This window comes from Castor canadensis, chromosome 14 (assembly GCF_047511655.1).
Source record: "Castor canadensis chromosome 14, mCasCan1.hap1v2, whole genome shotgun sequence".
Classification (NCBI taxonomy): domain Eukaryota; kingdom Metazoa; phylum Chordata; class Mammalia; order Rodentia; family Castoridae; genus Castor; species Castor canadensis.
Window position 1 is genome coordinate 32,702,607 of NC_133399.1, and position 6,000 is coordinate 32,708,606.

Consider the following 6,000-nt stretch of genomic DNA (forward strand, 5'->3'; position numbering starts at 1 on the left):
GCCTTTGTGTTCTCCTGCAGGTATTCAAAAAAATGAAAAATATTTTTATTTGGTGATTTCCTAAAGTTCTCAGAGACAGTATATTTTATTATTTGATTTCCCCCTTCCCTCTCTCCTTCCCTCCCTTTTTTTCCTCTCTTTCTTTCCTTCTATCTCTATTTCTTTATTTTTTCTTCTTTCTTCCCACCCCTTCCTTTCTATCTCTCTTCCTTTCTCTATTTATTTCACTAATTATTTCCTTCTCTAGTTGAGATGTTCCAAAAAACCCCTTAATCTAATTTAACATTAAGTCTTAAATCCCTGTTTTTACTGGATTTCTTAAGTGGTTTGTTTCCTTCAACATCTATAGCACTTCTCTGAATTTCTTATTCATATTACACATCATGTTCACAATTTTGTGCAACCATATGTCTGTCTAAAATCTAATTGAACTCATATATTCTTTTAATTTCATATTTCTGATTGTACTGTCGATTTTTAATTTCCTTACTGGGCAATTTGTCATTATTATTGGCAGAAAGCCTGGGATTTATGCATAATATCTCCATAATTTTTACTACCTGCATTTAATAGGTAAAACGCTACTCAGTTTTGTTATTTATAAAATTCCCATAATCATATTATCTAAATACTTTGAGATGATTTTGTGATAGCATTACTTCATTAGTAAACATGCTGTCACTTCTTAAAGAAAAACATAAAGTATATATGCTACAAAATTAGCATTATGGGATTGTGTATGGTGTTCAAAATTTCAGACTGGAGAATTATACTGATACCTTTAAGAGGTAGCCTCTTTCAAGGAATTTCTCTCAGATTCTCCATTTGGTTATAGCAAACAAAACTATCATACCTGGGGCATGATCACAGACAGAACAATCTAAGTGCCTTCCACTTGGTCTATTGATAATAGACCTGTCCCTGGAGGCACAGAAAAAACATAACTCTGAGTTGAATGGTGGCTTCAAAATGATATTTCTATATCCTAATGTGCCTTACTTGTGAATTTGATTTTTTGAGATAGGAGGCTGCTACTTATGTCCAAAAAAATCTTCAAAGAGAAGTTTATCCCAGATAACCTGTGTGTACCCTAAATATAATTTCATTGGTTCTTATAAATGTCAGAGGGACGTTAACACATATGACCAGTTTTGTTTGTCATTATTGCATATATGTTTATCCATAAAAGCTAATTTCATACAAAGTGAATGTATTTTGCCATCCCTTCATAAAAGACTGGAAGATTTATAACAAAATTGTTTTATTTTGACTTTGAGAGCTTGTTTGGAGGTTCTAGCAAGGGAGCGCAGCTACTCGTATACCCTTGACCGAAGAATGGTCCTCCTCTATCGGGCATGGTCCTCTTCGACCGAGCGTGCAGCTTTGGGAGGGATGCACATGGAGCGGTGAGGGAGCAGGGGACACCCGCCTAGCAGGCCAGATGAGCCGAATCAACCCTGGCAATCAATGTGGTGACAGATGTCACAGCCAGATCACCCTCACATCCTTATTTTGACTTTGATAAACGTGAAAGATATATAAGAATTCCATATCTTAGTTGTTATTTTCATTGTTGCAATTCTGAATGTCCATCATGTTTTTGAGTTTAACTCGTATTTATTTATTTTCAGAATTCTATATTTTATGGAATGTGTGGTGACTATCAAAATATATACGTTTTATTTTATTAATTTAATGTGGGTAGTTTTAGCCTTGGCATCATGATCAAATCTGACTGAATATTCTCATTCATGTATGTTGATGGAAATGAAAGATAGTTTGGTACTTGGGGTGGAATTATTTGCTACAAGTGTCTAGCTTTCTTTACTGAGTTACATAGGCAAGGATTTTGTCAAATTCCAATACATTCCTTAAATTTTCATTGTGATAATCATACATAACCAGGATTTCACAATCTCCATGTCTGAGTTCCCTACTAGTACATTTGTAATGATTTATTTCATGAATTCCTCTTAAAACTCACCATCAACTGAAATGCACAGAGTTTGCTCAATCTTCTTTGTATCTCTTTTCAACTTTCTTTATTTTCTTCCTCCTTCTGGTGCACACACAACCTGGTTGCTGGTGTTTTGAGATTGTATCATTCTTATTCAGGGTTTCAACTTTGGATATACTAACAAGTTCTTACTTTTCTTTCACTTTATTCAAGTCCCTGGGTATTTTGTCTTTCTTTTCATTCTTCTGTTTTGGAAAAACATATGGGACATATGTTGAGATAGTGAATTGATCTTTAAGTAAAATTTGTAAAAAGTATCTCATCAAAGCATTTCTCATAACATTTAAGCCTCCAAGCAATCACATTCTCTGGGTTCTGTTTGATGCCACCAATTGTTAAATTTTATCCATCTTTTCAGAGCACTGAAGACCTTGAAAACTAACAAACATGTTTGTGGCTTTTTTTGAGGTTGTGATTTTCAGAAAGAAAATGACTGAATCTTGGACACTTTGGTATTCCTCATTCTGTACTATTTGAAAATCATACCATGTGGTGGGATAGGGTCACCTGTGAGGCCTGGTGTCGCATCTTCAAATGTACATTCATTTCTCATAAATTAAACACATCATTTCCAGATCTCATATCCTGCTGTATGGATATTCTCATAATCTTTTCCTTTTATACTGCAATTCCTCATGGAGTTCTGTATTAGTTCCATACCTGACAGAAATAAAAACTTGAGGTAAGAAGGACTTATTTTGGTCATGGTTTTAGAGGCTTAAGTCCACATGTGCTTGACCCTGTGATCTTGGACAGAATACTATGGTTGTGGTATTGTGCAGTGGATAAGAGTTTTCTCATCATGGTGGACAGGGAGAAGAGAACAAGAGATACAGGAACGGGCTGACAAGATACTACCAAGGTGCTGCCATAGTGATCTACTTCCTCAAGATAGGCCCTAGCTCCTAATGTTTCTACCAGCTGGAAACCAAACATTCAACATATGAGACTTGGGAATGTTTCATATTCTGTGACCTGTACCCAAAGACTCATGCCATCTCAGAATTCAAAATGTAGTTAGTTCATATTCAAGAGCCATCAGAATCTTAACTGTTATAACATAGTTCAAAAGTCTAAGCTCAAATCCTCTTCTGAAATGCAATGCAATTCTTAGCTTTGAGCCACTATAAAAAATAAAGAACAAATTGCATACTACCAACATACATTGGGACAGAACAAATGCTCCTATTGCATAAGATTCCATAAATCCTGTAGCTGCATGTATGATAGTATGTAGGTCACATGCTAGTGGGTTGTGAACTAAAATGTCCTTGGGAAGCCTACCCCAAGGATAAATTGGCTTGCCATTTGCAGCCCTCATGTTCTCTTTCTTAGACTGACTCCACTCATTGCCTGTGACTTTTCTCAGCAGACATTCCACATTTCTATCATCACCTACTTACAGTGGTCATCAACGTATGTAAGTGGATACTTTCATAACTGCACATGGCTCCCTCACAGGAGCTGCCTGCAGTAATTTTAATATTGCCACACATTTCCAAGAATCCCAGGTATTCCTTTAAAAACTTAGTGGAAGCCTTCATGACGTCATGAATCTTACATTATGAATGCCTGTAAAATCAATATCATGGGGAGAAGTCTAAGGTAGCTTGAGCTGTATTTGAGTCCTCTATGGCCATGGCTGAGGCAGCCTCTGAGTGTCTGGGTAGCTGATACTGAGCAGCCATGTTAATCAGGACACTCCAGTAGCTCCCTCCTCGGGGGAAAGTCTTTCATATACAATTCCAAATAGCTTGTGGTGAAGTCTGTATGACCTTCTATGTGTAGTATCCTATCATGTGCAAAACAAAAATTTTGACTGACACCATTTATTTCTCTTTTGCCTAATTGAACAGGCTAAATTTTCTAATATGATATTAAATAAAACTAGTGAGTGTGGGCATCTCTGTCCTTATTTTCACTCTTCTTTTCATAAAAAAATAGTAAATTTTATTAGGAAAGAAATTTAATATAACTGAATAAAATGGGAGAAATAGGGAAAAGGGAAGAAATATTTCCTGCTCCTCATGTAAGAAATGGGAGTAGAGTAAAGACTCTTTGTTCTCTCCCATTTTTTCGTGCCTGTTAATTGAACAAATTAATATAAATGTAAATATAACATTGTTATATTTACATATTTACATTCAATATATTTTGATAAATTTACCCCATCTTATATCTCCTTTATCTTTTCAAACGATTTTAATGAGTTTCATTATTGTTTTTCATAAATGTGTATGAAGTATTTTGATTATTTTCACCTTCCCTTTACACTGTTTTTTCACCTTCCTCTTCCAAAGTTTTCCAACCTCAAAGAGTAACCCCATTTTACATTCCTGTCATTCATTTTTTAAAAACATTTTAATTAGCATATATTAGTTTTACTGGGCGCTTCTTTGTGACATTTTTATATGTGCTTACAATGTAGCTTGGTTAGAATTACCTCTTTTATCATTCCTTCTCCCCTCTTCCCTTTTCTTAAAACAATTTCAACAGGTTTCATTGTTCTATTTGTATGTAAGTTCATAAAGTACATCTACAATATTCACCCTCCACACCTTCTATATTCAATCTCTCCCACCCATAAGAACCTACCCTCAAAGATGATCTGTTTTACATTCCTGTCCTTCATTTTTAAAGTATGTATACATTATTCTTAGGGGTTTGCATGGTATTTCACATATGAATATATTGAAATTTAATCATATTAACCCTATTAGTCTTTTTCTCTATTTCCCAAATGTGTTAATATTTTACAGCTTTTGGTGAACTTTTATAGCATCTCCATATAAAGATGCTCTGTATTTCAGTGTCTTATTTTGTAAGGTCTGATTTGTGCATGGCAGAATATGTGATTTTTTTGATTTTTGCTTATTTCAATTAACATTATTTCAGGTTATGGAATTGAAAAGGACATAAATTCATTCTTTCTCATTACTGAATAATATAATTATTATAATAATAATTCATTCTTCCTCATTCATTTTTAAATTATTTGTTTTATTTTTGAAGGATAATACATCAATTATATGGGTGATTTCATTGTGGTCATTCCACACATGTGTACAGCACACCCTGTACAAGTTCACCCCTATTATATTTCCATTCTTCTGTTCATCTTCTTCTCTTATTTTCAAACAGGTTTTGATGATTTTCATTATGCTGTCTTTATATGTATGCAGGTAACACAATTCCATACTCCTTACCCCTCATTCTCCTTTCCTTTTCTTCTTCTCTTCCCACTGATATGTTACTGGGCAGTTCCCCATATACAATTTTGTCCTGCTATTATTATCATTATTATTATTATCATCATCATCATTATCATCATCATCATTTTAAGTCTGGGTTCCATAAATGAATGATAACATGCAATATTTGGCATTTTGAGCTTGTATCATCTCACTCAGCATCATGATCTCCAGTGCCATCCATTTTCCTGAAAATGAAAATTTCATTTTTCTTCATAGCTGATATATATATGTATATATTCTGGCTATTGTGAAGAGAGCTGCAATAAACATGGTTTTGCAGGTATATCTCATATATATTGATTTACTCTCCTATGGATATATGCCCAAGAGTGGAATGTCTGGTCATAGGTAGATCTAATTTCAGTTTTTCATGGAACCTCCATGATAAGATCCACAGTGGCTGCACTAGCTTACATTCCTGCCAACAGTGTATGAGGGTTTCTTTTTTTCTTTATCCTCACAAACATTTCTTGTTTGTATTCTTGATGTTTATCAATCTGACTGGGGGATGTATCACATTTTCTTTATCTGTTTATTAGTCAATGGACGTATAGGCTGATTCTATAGATTGGCATTTGTGAATGGTATTGCCAGAACCATGTGTTTGCTGGTATTTGTATTGTACGTAGACTTTCATTTCATTAGATAAATGCCCAGGAGTCATATAGCAGTATCACAAAGTATATCTATTTTCAGTTTTTTGTATGTAACTTGCACACTGATTTCCAT